Raw genomic sequence first — 18,329 nt, 5'->3', positions numbered from 1 at the left:
TTTGGGTGGGAAAGTAAGCTCCATCAATCGCACAAAAAACAAACATGTTTTGATAGCTGACGTCAGGAAGAAATATTGCCTTTTAAGCTCTACCTTCCAAAAAAGTGAAAGGCTGATAAATGTACATGGAACTCCAACACGAGCACACATACCCTTAATGAGTATATGGAAAAAATCTAAATTAAGAAACTTTTAAAACTTCATTTAAAAACTTGTAATCAATTCTGACAATAATTGTTTGTCCAAATGATTTTTTCTAAGCCTCCTAGTAAGCGAAGGGTTTCATTTTATAGATTAACTCTAATAATCATTTTGCTAAACAATTCTAACAATGATTTCTGTAAATGATTCTAACAATTTTTCTTAACTTCAAAATGAAACCATTGCTAATTAAAAAGTTTCTTTCAATTTTTTTCATTGATTTTAGCAATTAGTTCGCTTATATGCATTATTATTGACATCTAATTTTTCACGCATGGACAATACTTAATTTTGAAGGGATGAAGTGCTAGATAAAAAGGAAAATGGTGCGTATCACAAAATAGAGGAGGTGACATGAATAATTTTTATGAATTGAAAGACAACAAAGGGGACAATCGAACAAATGTCGATTTATGTTTTCATCCGACGATCAGATTGTGTTAAATCTCTTTGAGTGAATCTAGACCACCTAAGGATTTTCATATGCATATGCCACAAGGCTTGCCTCAAGGCCAGGCGTACCAAACACTTCCATGTTTAAAAAGCCTATGCTTGAAAGGCATATAAGGCATACCAAACACTTTTATGTTTAAAAAGCCTATGCTGCCTATGCTTGAAAGGCAAATAAGGCGTACCAAACACTTTTATGTTTAAAAAGCTTATGCTTGCAAGGCATATATGCCTTAAAGCTCGTGAGGCTTTATTAGGCTTATGGATCTACAAGAACGTGATCCCTATCGGAATCCACTCTCTCGGATTTGTGCACTAGGTTTTTTTACTCGAACTCGGCTGGACCTTCACCCAATCTCAATGCCTTATTCGTTCTTTCTAGTGTCTTCTGTCTTTAAACCTTCTCTCATCTATGCCTTATATAGGTTTCTGGGAGGCTTAAGATTTTCTTATTTTCCGATGTGGGACTAACTTTGGAAGGGAAAGTAAGCTCCGTTAGTCACACAAAAAACAAACATGTTTCAATAGCTGACGTCAAGGAGAAATATTGCCTTTTAAGCTGAACCTTCCTAGAAAAGTGAAAGGCCGATTCATGTTCATAAAATTCCAACACGAGCTCCACATCAAAATAATACCAAAATACGCTTAACGAGTATTTAGAAAAAACTAAATTAAGAAACTTCTGAAAATTCATTTAAAAAATCGTTAACAATTCTGACAATAATTGGTTATCTAGTTGATTTTACTAAGCCTCTAGTAAGTGACTAGTTGTAATTTATGGTGCAGGCCCAAACTTTCTTTGCTTCAACTTGTTATAAGTCCTCGTTAGAAACCTTTCCTTGCGAAGATACACCATAACAAGATCTCCTTCTTTAAACTTAACATGGCATCTATCTGCATCAGCTTTTGCTCTGTAGTATTGTGTGACGTTTTGCAAATTTTGTTGAACTTGCTTGTGCATTGCTTGTATATGCTCAGCAAACTCTTCTTCTTCCATGCTTGTATAATTTGGACATGGCAAAGGTAAAAAGTCCAAAACATGACGAGGATTTCGACCATACACAACCTCAAATGGCGAACTCGGCTTGTCGTAGTACAAGTTTCCGTTTTCTTGGATTTTGTACCACCAAGCTTCACAAGAGATTCCCAAGAGATCCATTGACAACCTCTGTTTGTCCATCAGTTTGTGGATGATACGCACTTGAGAATTGTAGACGAGCTCCCATGAGTCTCCATAGAGTACGCCAAAAGCGACTTACAAACCGCACATCTCTATCCGATGTAATTGATCTTGGAACTCCGTACAAGCAAACAATATCTCGAAAAAATAGATTCGCTATGTGAGATGCATCTGTGGAGTTCTTGAATGGCGCAAAATGGGCCATCTTAGAAAATCGATTAACAATAACAAAAATGGAGTCACACTCACGTTAAGTCCTAGGTAGGCCAAGAATGAAGTCCATAGAGAGATCTTCCCACGGACATTCAGGTATAGGTAGGGGATGATATAAACCCACATTTTGACCAAAATAGAGTCACACTCTCGTTCGGAAATAAGGCACCTTTTCACAAAGCGAGCATCACTCTTCAATGTAGGCCAAAATTATGGCTCCCTTACAAGAGACTCTGTCTTGTCTCGCCATAAATGCCCACCAAGTCCACGATGTAACTCAGTGATAATGCAGTAGTAATGAACATGTAGGTAGACATAGCTGAATTACTTTGAAGAGGTAGCCATTAATCACGCTATAGTCATTGCATGTTCTTTCTTGATAGTCTTGCAACACTTTGGAAAAGAATGGATCCATAGAATAATATTTCAGCAAGAGATCAGAACCTAATCTCATAAGAAAGAGTAGTGACTAAACTATAATTTTTGTTGAGAGCATCTGCTACCTAGTTGGATGTACCAGCTTTGTGATGAAGGACAAATGTGAATTCTTGCAAGTAGGACACCCAACTCACATGGGGAGGATTCAACTTTTTTTGCATTAAAAAACTTGAGTGCTTGATGATCTAAATAGAGAACAAAGTCCTTATTGATAAGATAATGACGCCAATACCGTAATACTTGAACTATAGTCTCTCTCTCTCTCTCTCTCTCTCTCTCTATATATATATATATATATATATATATATATATATATATATATATATATTAACATCATAAGTAGAATACTTCTTTTTGGCATCACTCAGCTTCTCACTGGAATAGGCTACCGGGCTTCCTTCTTTAGTGAGGAAAAGACCAATGCCAACATGTGAGGTATCCCATTCAACTTGGAATGTCTTAGGGAAATTGGGTAAATCCAACACGGGTGCTTCTGTAAGCTTTGATTTTAGGAATTCAAAGCTCTTTTCTGCCTCCTTGGTCCATTGGAACACCTTTTGCTTTAACACATCTATCATAGGAGCGATTATGCTCCTAAAACCTTTTATGAACCACCGATAGAATAAATGCCAATCAATGGTGGCTTGGAGTTTTTCAGTATCCATTTGGATGCAACCTACAGTCAAACATGGCCTAAGAATATAGTATGGCATGTACATCAATATGTCATCAAAGTAAATCAATGTGTGATTTTTCATCCTTCCTGTAAATCAATATGCCATCAAAGTACACAATGAAGAATCTTTCCAAAAGCTCCTTCAAGACTTGTGTCATAAGTCTCATGAAAGTTCTTGGTGCATTAGACAATCCAAATGTCATTAAAAGTGATTCAAAGAGACCACTTTTGTCTTAAATGCTGTCTTCCGTTCATTACGAGATTGAATTAAGATTTGGTGATAACCACTTCGCAAATCAATCTTTGAAAATAATTTTGCACCGCCAAGAATGTCAATCATATCATCAAGATGAGGAATTGGAAACCGATACTTCACAGTTTTCATGTTCACAGCACGACTATCGATACACATGTTCCACGTCCCATCTTTTTTAGGAGTAAGAATGGTTGGAACGGCACAAGGGCTAAGACTCTCTCTTACAAGTCCTTTTTACAACATGTCCTCAACTTGCCTTTGTAATACAACATGCTCTATTGGGCTCATTCGATAATGAAACAAATTAGGGAGTGTACTTCCTGGAATGAGGTCAATCCGATATTGGATATCACGCATGGCTGGAACGCCATGAGGTAATTCATCATGAATAAAATCTTTGAACTCATTTAACAGGTTAGAAACAATTATTAAAATTTCTTTTTCAAACTCTTTACTTTCTCCCATAGCTACCAAATTATAGACCGCCTCCTTTTCTTCGCAACATTGTTCAAAGGTTTTGTAGGATAGCAAACTGATTTATTATTTCAAAAAAAAAGGATAGCAAACTGATTTGACTATCCCATTGCACCTTAATAGGCTTGTCTTTCAATGGGTGAAGCACATACATCAACCGATGATTAATAAGAGAGTAGGTGTTTCTTTTCCCATAATGGTGAACCCATATATCAAATTACCACGGCTTTCCAAGAAGAAGATGACAAGCATCCATAGGAAGGACGTCAAATAAAATCTCATCATCATATTTTCCAATTGAGAACTTGATTCAACACCTCTTAGAAATCATGACTTCATCTTCCCGTTTAAACCATGAAACTTTGTAAGGTCTAGGGTGGTGCTCACATTTTAGTTTAAGCTTCTAGAATCAATCATCACTACACATTTTTTCCCATATGATGTGCAATATGTTAGAAAAATAATATGTCTAATCCACTTGTCATCCTCTTGGACAGAGATCACATAACGAATAAGAAGTAGAACCATTTCCATCCAACCAAATCTATTTACTTTACCTTGTCGTGTAGTGAGCATGGGAATTTCCAAACAGCTAGGGTTTTGGGTCGAAATTCATACCCATTGCTGGAAGAAAAAAAACCGTTTCCAATTGAAAAATCTCTCAAGGGAGAAGAGAAACAAGTTATTAGAGAACCTAGAATTTAAAAATCCATCTCAAATATCAAATTCCAAGAGTAAGGATTTTCGGGTGAAATGCATACTGGAGAGTTCTTTGATAGAAATCAGCATCGTCGATTAATAGATTGATGCCCTGTATCAGCAAAACCCTAAAGCCCTTGGTGTTAGGGTTGTCGACGGAGAAGAAGGGTGGAGAGAGAGAGGGAGAGAGAGAGTAGAGTAAAAGACAAAAAAGGAAAAAGCCACGCAGAGAGAGACGTGTCTACTGAGAAAAAGTATAGGGGAGAATAAATTAGGGGATGGCACAAACCGTAAATATTATTGCTGTCATGTAATAATCACAAAAAAAAAAAAAAAGAAATTCCTTTTTCTCTAACTATATAGTAGTAGATAAATTAGGGGATGGTACCAACCGTAAATATTATTGCTGACATGTAATTCTCACCAAAAAAAAAAAAGGAATTCCTTTTTCTGTAGCTATATAGTAGTAGTAGATATTATGAGAGCTATTGGTTATTAGATGCGAGTCCCCCTGTTACGAATAAAGTTTAAAGATTTTTTCAAAAAGACAGTTGAGCCTTCCCCTCTTTCTCGTTCAAAAATGAAAGGACAACTGAGTCCCATTTCCTTCCGTAAATTGGATTGAGAAAAAGCATTCTAGGGCAGAAACTCATTCGAGAGAAAACGTAAAAGAGGAGCTAGGGTTTCTAATGCGGGGAAGAAGAGAAATTAGAAATCAAGAACGCAACTTAGAGAAGAAGAAGAAAATTGGAGCAAAGCTCAAACCAATTGATATTCCATCAATTACATAAGTTAATCAACATCCAAAATCCCCTCTAAAGATGGATTATAACTCTTTAAATAAAAGAAAACCAAAGCAAATTCGTTCAAGCTCTTCCACTAGCTAGCTTAGGAGCTAACATAACATCAATTACATTGAAACTCACTAACTTTGACTGTTTTAGGAACCCACAGACATAGTCCACAAAAACTGCCATAACTTTCTACTCTCTTATCCAATTTTTGAGTATAAATACTTGTTGGAAAGATCTCAAAGAGACCTACAACTTTGTAGTTTACTACTTTCCATATTTTTTCATTTAGAATCTCAAAAATCAGGTTCAAAACGGGCCAGCAACATTAATGAGGGACTACAACTTGGAACTCCACCAAAACGACCTAGGCATGACATGGCTGCCATGCTGGCACTGCATCAGTTTCTCCGCAAATCTTGTGTTCGTCTCTCTCTCTCTCTCCAGAGAAAATCGTGAGACAGAAAAAGAGGAGCTAGGGTTTCTGCTTGGGTTTGAAAACCCTAATCTTCTCCACCATAAACGGACAGATAGGGAGGGTTTGAATACTTAGGTTTCTGCTTTGCTGCTTCGTCTCCTCCTCTTCGAATGCCAAGGTAAGATTTTATTTATTTTTCTGCAGCAATTTTCACTTTCTTTTCTTGGTCTACTGATAAAGTCTCAGGATTTGTACTTCATTTTTCTACGATTTCATTTTGTTGATCTATGGGGACAAATTGGTTCATCTTGTCAATGAAGATGATTTTCAAAAATCTGATTTCGGTTGAAATGGTTTTTCTTTTTTTTTTTTTTTTTGGAGATCTATAGACAGTTCTGAGCTTTCTTGGTGTTTTTCTTAGGTAGGGTTTTCGAAGCCTCTAGTTCAACCCACCAGATACAAAATATTAGAAAGAGTTTTTGAAACCTCGGACAAGCTTGATTGAAGCATCGTCTTCAACCCAGACACAAAATTACTTAAAGAGGGTAAGCCAAATTCATGGTTTTTAGGGGAAAAAAATCAGCAAATGAGGTCGGTAAGGCTCGTGAGCCTGGCCGAGCCGAGCTGAGCCCTAGCCTGGTTCGAGCCCGAGCTAGGTTTTCTGCTTAATGTGCCGAGCCGAGCAGAGCTGGGCCAAGCTCGGCTCGGCTCGTTTACACCCCTAGTACTGAGAAGTAGCTGAAAAATAAAGAAAATTAAAACTCCATTCAACAGTTGCTTATTTTTCAATAGAGTTTTTGTTTTCTTTATTTTTCAGCCACTTTGCACCATATCATCACTCATGCTGTCACGCCCCGAACCCATAATTCTAGGTAAGGCGCACGTGACAGCCGCCGCACGCCCATAGGGTCGCCCCCACAAGCATGCAAGGCTCCTTTTTCGATCAACTATTCTCAACAATCAGAGTAACTAATAAATGCGGAAATTTTAGTCTCATAATGAAATACAAATATAGATTAGGTCCATAAGTCTAAATCCAACAATAATTATTTCAAGACAATCACCTTAATAAAATATCAAAGGTTTCTAAATTGGAACAATGAAATAAAGAACAAATCTCCTAGGCTCCAATCCAAGTGCCTGATCTCAGCAAATCTACTGCCGCTCCTCTGTATCTGAAATTTGTTAAACCACATAATGAGCTAACAGCCCAGCCGGTTTTCCAAATCCAAGCCAGCTAATAGGAAAACAAAAACAAACTTGTGCGGAAAAGACGTAGCATGCCATAAAATTTAGCCAATGCAGAAATTGATAAGAATTAAAAAGATCATTTCTACATAAGCTATATAAGAAAAATACATGTTTTTACAAAACAGTTCCAACCACTCGGTTATGCAGTTTTTCACTTGGAAATCAATGACAAGAATATATATTTTCAAACACTTGATTTTGCATTTTTCCACTTGGAAATCAAATACTTAACAGTAATATATTTTCAAACATAACAGTCTTCTCTGTGGCCAATTTCCAACCTTATTGGCAAGTAGCGTAACCCAAGGCGAACACTCGTTCGCAGGACTCACAGGTCCAAAAGTGCGCAATGTCACAATATCAATAGCCAGAGGACTCCCTACTGGCCGCCCGAGATCAACCTTACGGGTAGATAAAATTTGACCGGTCTACGTGATCACGTCCAGTGTACTCACCCACTGGTAGGTTGGGCACTAGATCCCCACCAGAGATCAACCTTACTGGCGGAATCCATTCCATACCAAGACTGTATGCAATTATAGAGAGAAGCAATTTTAATGTTTGCAATACCATGCCATAAATTTGTAACGCTTCAAGCCATAGGGAACTTCCCTCATTTCAAATCTACGAAAACATATCGTAAACAAAGTGCTTTTCAAATTGTTGCTTCATGAATTCTAGTTTTCTAAATCATGTTCTTCATAAAGCTTTTTATGTATAGGGATGAAAACATGTCAAGACTAAAGGATACCATGCATAATGATATTCAACTATGTAGAATGACATACTAAAAAAAACGTTCAGTAAAAATCTTCTCCAAAAGAAGTTCCAAGTCAAAGTAGATATGCAAAAATTGAAATAGAAAGCTTTCAACTTAGCTAATGTAATTATTTGATAATACACTAACATAGGGTAGGATCACCTACCTCTTGCACGAATTTCTGACTTTGTTTTGTTTTCTCTAGGACGACGTTGACGTTGACAAAAACTCCTCTTTTTCCCCTTCACATTAGTAAGTAAACCAAGGTCATTTAACTATCCTAATGTGTAACAGTCCCTATTAAATAAGATTTCATATTTGATTGTGCTTCTAAAAAGAAAAGAAATTAGGACGGCTCTAAAAACTCATTTCTAACACATCGCACCTAAACTCCAATCCCATTTGCTCAACCAAATTTATTCGCACCTAAACTCCAATCCCATTTGCTCAACCAAATTTATTTAATTAAGACTACTCTTTTCCTCCTTTTTGTTCTTGTCAAGGAAGGGAATTTGCAAAGCTGAAACTAGAAGGTGACTGAGTAAGAATATGAACTTACAGAATTTTGGCAATTATTCGTGATGAAGATCCACCCAACCGTAGTTGATCTCAAGACAAGAATATGAACTTACAGAATTTTGGCAATTATTCGTGATGAAGATCCACCCAACCGTAGTTGATTTCAAGACATATGTGATGGAATATGAGGTCTTGTAGGCCTTGATTCTTGGACACAAGGTTATGGCAACAAGATGGTGGAAAGTAGTTTATTTACCGGCAGCAATAGCAATTTGCAGAGGTTTCTAGGACTGTTTTGCAATGGCTTCTAGGACTGTTTTGCAATGGCTTCTAGGACTGTTTTGCAATGGTTCTAAAGTGGTGTAGAACTTGGTCTTGTAGGAGAGTTACAAGCATCCCAATATAGGAGAGTTACAAGCATCTCAATGGCCTCAAACACCACCTATATTCCCTCTTTCTAAAGCCCACAACAACTACATCCAACACCTATATTTCTTCTTTCTAAAGCCCACAACAACTACATCCAACACCTATATTTCTTCTTTCTAAAGCCCACAACAACTAACCTTCATCAACACCACCCCTTTCTAAAGCCCACAACAACTAATCTTCATCAACACCACCCCTTTCTAAAGCCCACAACTACTAACCTTCATCAACACCACCCCTTTCTAAATCCCACAACAACTAACCTTCATCCAATGAGAGAAGAGAGTGGAGAGAAAAAGTTGTAGGCAAGAGAGTGGAGAGAAAAGGTTGTGGTGAGAAAGTTGTCGAGAAGAGAGTGGAGAGAAAAGGTTGTAGAGTGGAGAGAAAAGGTTGTAGCCTCGCAAGGTTCCAAACATCCCACACATTTCTTTCTTTTTCAATATTGAAATGATTGCTACCTTAAGATAAAATATTGAAAATGATTGCATATTTGATTCCTAATTTAACCAACTAACCTTCATCCAATGAGAGGAAGAGAGTGGAGAGAAAAAAAGAAGAAGAAGGTTGTAGTCTCGTAAGGTTCCAAACATCCCACACATTTCTTTCTTTTTCAATATTGAAATGATTGCTATCTTAAGATAGAATATTGAAAATGATTGCATATTTGATTCCTAATTTAACTTTAGTCATTGATGATAATAGCACATGATTGTTACCTTATGATTGAATATTGAAAATGATTGCATATTTGATTCCTAATTTAACTTTAGTCCATTTGATATTATTACCCATATCAAAGAAAATTCACAACTTTTATTTGATACTAACACCCATTTCTAACAATTAATCTTGGCTTAATTTTTTATAATGACACCCATTATAAAAAAAAATCATATGTTCACTTTGATAAGGATAATTACCCAAATACTTGGGACCGGGTATTACACATGCTTTCTCAATTCTCTCCCTCTTCCACTCTCCATACACTCTCTCAACAATTGCTAAGATAATATTCCATGAAAAAAATTATGGTTCCCTAACATGGTCTTATTGTACGTAGAATTTACTTTTCATGGAGTATTTTTATGTTATCATTTATGAAATTTAGGGTTTCACAAGCTAGGGTTTCATATCTGAAATTGAAGGTTTCTATTCTGTTTCCATTTTTATTCTTCATCTGTTTTTCCATTTCTATTCTTCATCTGTTTGATTGCATTTTCAATTATTGTATCTGACTAATCAGGTTTTGTATCTGATTTTCCATGTTCTTCTCAGATTAGTATTTTTTGTTTTTTTTCCCTAAATTGTTGACGGGAAGGTTCCCGTGATCTTCTCGATTTGTGGTGTTATATCGGGTTTTATGATTGGGATTTTCGTATAATTAGGGTTTCTTTGTTATTATCATGATTATCTGATTTTCGTATAATTTAATCCATGCTTCTGTTTTCTTTCTTTTTGGTTTGTTAGGGTTTCTGTAAATCATCCTCCACTCCTCCAGCTTCGCCTCCTGCGTTGGATGCCCTTTTCCCTACGAAGAAATCCAGCAGGTATCAATATTATGTCTTTAACTTGCCCTGTAAAGTTTTTATTTGAAAAAATGCTTTCCTCTCATATGATTGTGATATTTGCTGCTTTAGCTTTGTTGATTGTTTTTGGTTGTCTGATAGCAACCAGGAAGATAGTGAACCAAAACTACATCAAAGTGCTGAAGGGTTAGAAGTAAGGAATCATGAGGATCAGGCAATGCCGAAAGAACAGAAGGAAGGCAGCAGGGTTCAGAGACTGAAACAAAAGTCAGTATGGTTGAAGGATTAGCGTAAGTTGATTTACACAGGCAGTTGTCTCTTAGAATAGAGAAAAGAGAATCTTAGTTGGTTAAACATAATGCCAGCTGTATTAACTGAAAAAACAGTTGTACAAATGAGATTTGCAATTGTAATGAGAGGCATCGAATGAAATTGTTCTTCTTTTTCCACAAAACTCTGTTTTCTGAACTTATTTCCCTGTTTTCTTCTTCTCTTGAATCTTCAAGATCTGTGATACTTGACCCTACGAAAGCAGGTCACGTATCAATTACTGCTTTCATTGTCTTCTTTTGTTATTTTCTTTGTGATCATCAATGGCAGACAACACCCGTGCCTAATAAAAAATAGATGAACAATTTAAACACCATCAGCAACAACTCAATGAATTGAGGCTTCTTCAATCTCAGCAACATGAAGAACTTGTCTCGATGATTAAACAGTTACAAACTACATCTCAACAGTGCGTTTTCAGCGGAATGGAGGTCTGGATCACTCGTCTGGTAGCTCTGAAGATGGCATTGTTCCCATTCAAACAAATGTTAGTAAATCCATTCGCATGGATGTTCCATGCTTTGATGGTATTGATTCGGTGGGTTGGATCTTCAAAATTGAACAATTTTTCAATTACTATAGCATTCCTCCATATCATAGATTAGTTATTTCTTCCTTTCATCTTGAAGGTCCGGCCCTCGCCTGGTTTCAATGGGCGAAATCTAATAATCTTGTACATTCTTGGAAGGGTTTTCGTGATGAGATACAATTGAGATTTGGGCCATCACTCTATGTCGATTTCAAAGGGGAATTGGCGAAACTTCAACAAACTTCTTCAGTGGAAGATTATCAGTCAAGATTCGAGGACTTGTCCAACAAGGTAAGTGGCCTTTCTGAATCTTTTCTCATCAGTTTTTTCATATCAGGTCTCAAACCAGATCTCAAAAGAGAATTGATGGTATTACAACCCACTTCCTTATTCCAAACAGTTTCTTTCACTAGAGTATATGAGCAAAAATATGAGGATTTGCGGAAATCATGGAAATCAACATGGGTTAAACCTATAGGAGGCCCTGGTTTACTTCCGAATCCACCTTCTAATCTTGTTAAAGCGCTTCCCGCACCTCCTAGTAAACAAATCCCAATTCGTACGCGACAGCTCACTAAGGAAGAAATGAAACTCAAACAAGAAAAAGGTCTTTCTTTCTGTGATGAGAAATACATTCGAGGCCATGATTGTAGACGTCGCTTGTATCATCTGACGGCCATGGATGATTTAGAACTAGAACTTTTTCCTGAAACCTACTAAATTGACTTGCCTGAGGGACCAAATAATACCATTCCACCTGATTCCCCAGCAGAAATAAGTTTCAATGTGATGGTTGGGTAATTGAATCCAAGTACAATCCGATTAACAGGAATCAGTTCTTCCATTGCTGTTAATGTTCTGATTGATAGTGGCTCTACCCACAACTTTGTTAAATAAATGATAGCTACCTCTCTCAAATGGGTTGTCGTCTCTATTACACCTTTTAAAGTCCTGATTAGCAATGGCAAGTCCTTACTTTGCACCAAAAAAAATGTCAAAATGGTAAACTCTCACTACAGACACAGGTTTTTTCCTTGGATTTATTCATTTTGCCAATAAAAGGGACAGATATTGTTCTCAATATTCAATGGTTAGCTGAATTGGGACCCATTTTGACTGATTACAAACTATCCACAATGGAATTCACTTGGCAAGGGAAACCTGTGAAACTCATAGGCGAAACAGAGCTGAATCCTAATCCCCTTAAACCGGCTCAGTTGAAGTGTTTAACAAGATCCCATTCAATAGCTTCCTATTTCCAATTGTTGTGTATAGAGAGACCTTTGTCAATTGATGGTGAAGCTGAGAAGGTACCCATTGTTTTCTCTGACACACTACCATCAGAGATCTCCACAGTTTTACATCAATTCCACAATGTCTTTCAAAAACCATCGGAGCTCCCTCCTCTCAGAGAAATGGATCATCAAATTCATTTGTTACCCAATTTTCAGCCAGTTAATGTGAAGCCTTATAGATATCCTCATTTTTAGAAAACTGAAATAGAAAAATTGGTTAAAGAAATGTTACAAGAGGGTATAATTTCTCCCAACCATAGCCCACAGTTCTTTTTGTAAAAAAGAAAGATGGTACTTGGCGTTTCTGTGTAGATTACAGAGCCTTGAATGCTATTACAATTAAAGACAGGTTTCCTATTCCAACGATTGACGAACTGATGGATGAGTTACATGGGGCCGTTGTATTCTCTAAACTTGATCTTAGATCTAGGTACCATCAGATTAGAATGAAGCAAGAGGATTGTGCCAAAACCGCTTTTCGTACTCATGAGGGACATTATGAATTCCTGGTTATGCCATTTGGCCTCACCAATGGACCTTCCACATTCCAAAATACCATGAATGTTCTCTTCAAGCCTTTTTTACGGAAATTTATTATCGTATTTTTCGATGACATCCTTGTATATAGCAGTTCTATCAGTGACCATGCGAATCATTTACATTCTGTTCTCACTTGCTTAGTTCATCACCAGTTGTTTGCTAAATTGAGCAAATATAGATTCGGTCAAGTCAAAATCGATTATTTGGGTCATTTGGTTTCAGGAGAGGATGTACAACCATATCGGGAGAAAATCACGGCTGTCCAGGAATAGCCAACGCCTACTAATCTTAAACAATTGAGAGGATTCCTTGGTCTCACCGGATATTATCGTAGATTTGTGCGTCATTACACCACCATTACAGCTCCACTTACTAATCTTCTAAAAAAGATGGTTTCCTTTGGTCTAAAGAAGCTCAAGGTGCTTTCACTGAATTGAAGTTACTAATGACTCAATTACCAGTTCTTGCATTGCCAGATTTTTCATAAGTGTTTGCTCTGGAAACAGATGCATCTAGTATTGAAATTGGTGTTGTATTAATGCACAACAAACATCTGATTGCATATTTCAGTAAGAAGATGTCCACAACTATGTCAGTTGCCTCTGCCTATGACAAAGAGATGTTTGCTATTACGGAAGGTGTGGAAAAATGGAGACAGTACTTGTTAGGCCGGAAATTTGTCATTTATACGGATCACCGAAGCTTAAAGAACTTGATGGATCAAGTTATCCAAACCCTAGCTCAACAACAATACCTTTCTAAGTTGCTCAGTTATGACTATTCGATTTTCTACAAGTCTGGCAAGGAAAATCAGGTTGTTGATGCTTTGTTAAGGGTGGAGCATCTTCCTTCTACTCTAACCACATTTCAGTCCTGTCAGTTAACAATGGCTTTATCAGCTCCAATATTTGATATATCAGTCCAGCTTCAATCTGAAAATACTACTGATCCTAAATTACTTGAAAAGCATGGTGAAGTGAGTAAAGGAATTGCCTCCCCAGAATTCACTGTCAGCAATGGCTTCCTTTTTCATAATTCTTGATTTTTTATTGGCTCTACTTTGCCACTGAGATACAAAATCCTTCATGAATTCAATAGCACACCTCAATCAAGCCATCCCGAGATCTTAAGGACTATTAAGAAAGTCTCTGCAAATTTCTTTTGGAGCACGCTGCAAAAAGTTGTTAAACAATTTGTGAAAGATTGTGTTGTTTGTCAGCAAACTAAATATTCTACAACTCCACCAGTGGGATTATTACAACCTTTACCTGTACCACTTAGGATCTAGGAAGACGTTGCGATGGATTTCATTACTCATTTGCCACTTTCAGATGGTTTTACGACTATAATGGTCGTGATTGATAGGTTGTCAAAGTATGCGCAGTTGGGCGCTTTGCCAACACATTTCACTGCAGTTAAGGTTGCAAAACTTTTCTCTGAAATGGTAATTAAACTTCATGGATTACCAAAATCTATCGTTTCTGACAGAGATCTCATTTTTACCAGTAAATTATGGACTGAGCTTTTTAAATTGAGTGGCACATACTTGAATTTGTCTTCCACTTGTCACCCCCAATCAGATGGCCAATCTGAAGTTTTAAATAGGTGTGTTGAGCAATATTTGAGGGTTTTTTCAAAGGATAATCCCAGGACTTGGCATTAGTATTTGTTGTGGGCTGAATACTCTTACAACACCTCTTTTCACAGTGCGATTCAGATGACCCCTTTTGAAGCAGTGTATGGCAGATCTCCTCCTACAATTCAAGTGTATATTCCAGGGACCTCTTCCATTGAAGCGGTTGATGCTCAATTACTACAACGAGATGACATTTTGAATCGTCTAAAGGCTAATTTGATTCACGCCAAAGCTCGAATGAAAGATATGGTAGATACAAAACGAGTAGACAAACAATTTGACGTGGGTACTTGGGTTCTACTTAAACTTCAACTGTATAGACAACGTTCCGTTGATCAGTGCACTTCTCAGAAATTAAGCGCACTTCTCAGAAATTAAGCAAACGATATTATGGACCTTATGAGATCTTGGCACTTGACATACAAGGCTATTAGGTGTATGCATAGTTACAAAGTTCAAATTAAGAAATAAATATGCGAGGAAAATGTCCAAAAAAAATTTGAGTTCCAAGTTAGGGAAGTTTGAAATAATAATTTTAAACGTAATGAATTGCTCTTTAATATATTAAAAATTGAGCTTTTTATGTTGCATTATTGTGAAACATGTGAAATGTTTTGAAGTATTCATGAACTTTTTAATTTTCATGTAGCACATACAAACTTACAACTTGTTTTTTCAAAATTTTTAGTTAATGGCAACACTCATGGATTTGGCCACAACATCACAAGTTCCTTTGAAATAGAACATGGAAATTATCCCATCAAAGCTCCGTTGAAAACCAAACAGGTTCCTTAAGATAAATTGATAAATTGAAAAAGAAAGAGAGGTGGGGAGGGGTAAATAACTCATTTTTAATTAATTAGCTTCAAAATAAAAGAAAAAATTGATGAACAAAATGAGCCTATTTTCGAAATTTCAATAATGAAAAAAGAGCAACTTTTGATTAAGAAAGAAAATGGCAGAACCGTAATTTAGGTTACATAGGAGAGCAGTTTGGAAATCTATTCATCTATAAAATAACATTTGCAGCCAAAAGCCTTGAATCATGCCGTAGTGTAGCACATTCAACTCCTCTCATCTCTCCTTTCCCTGCAACTACTACTCCTTCTTCGTCCTCCTCCTCCTCCTTCTTCTTCCGCCTTCAACTACCCAAGAAATCCCATCTTTCCTAACCAATTCCTCCTTCAAGTCTTCATTTTTACCCAAGAAAACCGTATTGAAAACTCTCTTTCTTGATTTTAACAGCCCATTAACCTTGAGTCCCTTCTCTTTTCAATTTTTTCACAACCCTCTTGATATCCAAGCTTCCTTCCATTTCTCTCGCTCTCTGTCAGAAAAAATGATGCCAAGGGGTTCACTTTCTCCGCTGTTTCAGAATAAAGATTGTTTTGAAAAAAGTGCCACTCCCGCGCGAATCATGTTCTACTCGCACTCAGAATGGTCTGATTACCCATACGAAAACTTCCAAGTACTCAAGACGGCTTTCGTTTCAAGATTTCCTAGCACCATTTTGGAAATCCAAAGACGTCGTTACCTCATAGATTTCCTTCGTATGCTACAAACTGATCTCACTACTGGATCTGTAAATACCCAAAATACCCCCTTTAAAATTTTCGTTCTCCCCTTCTAAAGGAGGGGCGTTTTTGTCTGTTTGTATTTGACTCTGATTAGGGCTTCCTAAGAAAGCCTATAAATTCATCGCTTTGTGGCTTAAACAAACCCTAAACATTTTGTCCAGCCCTAGAGATAGAAATCAGAGAAAAAGAAGAAGAAGAGCAAGGAGATCGCGATTTTGAAGTAGAAGCCGCGAATCTAGGTAAGATCTATGAACTATGAAAGATATGGATATTTAGAAACCCTAAAACAAGGGTTTGAATAAGTAAAAGAAAGGTACTTGTATCTGATATGGGTTAGAAATTAGAATCTCTGGGTTGATCTTGAGTTTATTGGATTTGATATTGTGTTATGATCCCAACGAACTCAAAATCAATCGTTAAGTAATCTAAATTCAGAAATAAGAGACTCCGACTTAGATTTTTATTATTATTTTATCGGTTATTAACTGTGTGAAATTAAATTGTGAAATCAGGTTTGGCGGATTCCTCTCGTCGATACGAATTCATCGGATCCTACCTCGTGCAATTTGGAGTCCGATCGAATCAGATATGAATTTTTGAAGTTTTAAGAAAATCAGAATAAATCTGGAATTTTCGTAAGAAAAATCCAGCCCGCACTTCGGACGCCCGCCAAGGGTGTTCGGGCGCCCGAAGGGGCCATTCGGGCGTCCGATCCGAGCGTCCGAATGTGAAGAAAATTGAAATCCGAGAGTTAGATTTTTGGAAAAGTCTGAGAGACGCTCGAAGGGGACGTCCGAAAGGGGGTGTCTGAACATCCGAAGATTTTGGTAGGGCGTCCGAACCCGCCTGAAATTGAAAATTTATTTTGAACTTTGGGACTTCGATCTTTTGGCTTTTGGGTTACCTTTTTGGACCCTTATTTGTTACTTATGTTCTGTTCAAATCAAGATATTGAAACCTAAGTGGATTTAAGGAAGGAAACGAACATCCTTGTGGTATGTAATAACGTACTATTTTGGGTATTTGTAAACCCTCTTCACTCTGAATCACTGTTGACTTTTAAAACCTGTATTGATACATTTGAACTTCTGAATTAGCCTTGATCTAGCATGCTTATTTCTGTTTGGCCTATCTAGTGTTTTACCACTACTATTAGAACTATTTGAATATGAACCTTGGACACCTTCTGAACACTTCTGTGGAGGCTTGGATTATTTCTGGACCCTGCCATATGGGGGTGAAACAATTGGCAACTCTGGACCCACCGTGGAGGTAGTACACTGGAACTTTGGCCCGTCAGTGAGATAAAACGCTGGCCCTGTCGACTTGTATCTGAACTTTGAGGAACTAGTTCCAACACCGTGGATTGTCGGTGTATAAGCAATAACATGTCTTCTGAACTATGCCGATGACTCTGAAGTGTATTTTGAATTCTGAAAACCTTTCTTTAATCAGAACTTAGACATTGAATTGCTTTATTACACTTTAAATTCAGAACCATATTTGACATGCACTTATATCTACTTTGTGCCTATTGATTCAGTTGAGATTTCAGCATTCAGTTCTGATTCCGTTTATCTGACCCCTATTGAGCCTTGGCATGCTTAGACTGTACTTAGAGTAGTGCTTTATTATGTACTGAGTTTTTCAGCTGACTGTAGTTATATAACATTTTCAGGTCTTGACCCTCGTGAAGGAAACAAGGAACAAGACGCTTACCTTGGGATTGGACTTTGACTCAGAGAACTAGTTTAGTTGTTTCCAGTTCATTAGGAAGTGAGTGCTTTGAAGAAGATGCAAAGACCATATTATTTATTTTGCTTTGACTCTTGGGAGAGAGATGAGATTTGATTTGACACTGATGGGTCCGCATTAATTGAACTTTGATATTTAGTTATGAATCGCCAGGTTATTTCTGTTATTGCTATGTAGCCTTGTACATTTGTGGGATTCATCTTGCAGGTGTATAGCGCTGTCATGTCCTACGCCCAGGGTGGGGGTTTGGGGCGTGACAGGATCAGAACGATCTATCGCTTGGATCGATGTTTCCGGGAAATGTTTGGATCGATGTTTCCGGGAAATGTTTCTTCCCCTGTAGTGTTCATCAACCAATTGCAGAAGAAAAAAGGAGAAACGCAGCC

At 37.3% G+C, this 18,329-nt stretch overlaps 1 long non-coding RNA gene across 7 annotated transcripts; it reads left to right on the top strand.

The window, feature by feature from the left end:
• The first annotated feature begins 5,638 nt into the window (after positions 1–5,638).
• On the top strand, positions 5,639–18,085 carry LOC143852873 (uncharacterized). Of its 7 annotated transcripts, none has more exons than XR_013236883.1 (6): positions 5,639–5,974; positions 10,223–10,302; positions 10,423–10,571; positions 11,022–11,431; positions 13,198–13,394; positions 13,546–15,095. It is a non-coding gene; the product is annotated as an uncharacterized LOC143852873 (long non-coding RNA). The 7 variants fall into 7 exon arrangements; XR_013236884.1 differs by having other exon boundaries at positions 5,651–5,974; positions 11,022–11,149; positions 11,241–11,431; positions 13,198–15,095; XR_013236885.1 differs by lacking the exon at positions 13,198–13,394 and having other exon boundaries at positions 5,645–5,974; positions 14,683–15,095.
• The last annotated feature ends 244 nt before the right edge of the window (positions 18,086–18,329 follow it).

This window comes from Tasmannia lanceolata, unplaced genomic scaffold, assembly GCF_043159265.1.
Source record: "Tasmannia lanceolata isolate RefF3 unplaced genomic scaffold, GAP_Taslan_0.1 ptg000019l, whole genome shotgun sequence".
Taxonomy (NCBI): domain Eukaryota; kingdom Viridiplantae; phylum Streptophyta; class Magnoliopsida; order Canellales; family Winteraceae; genus Tasmannia; species Tasmannia lanceolata.
This window is presented reverse-complemented; position numbering and strand designations above follow the sequence as displayed.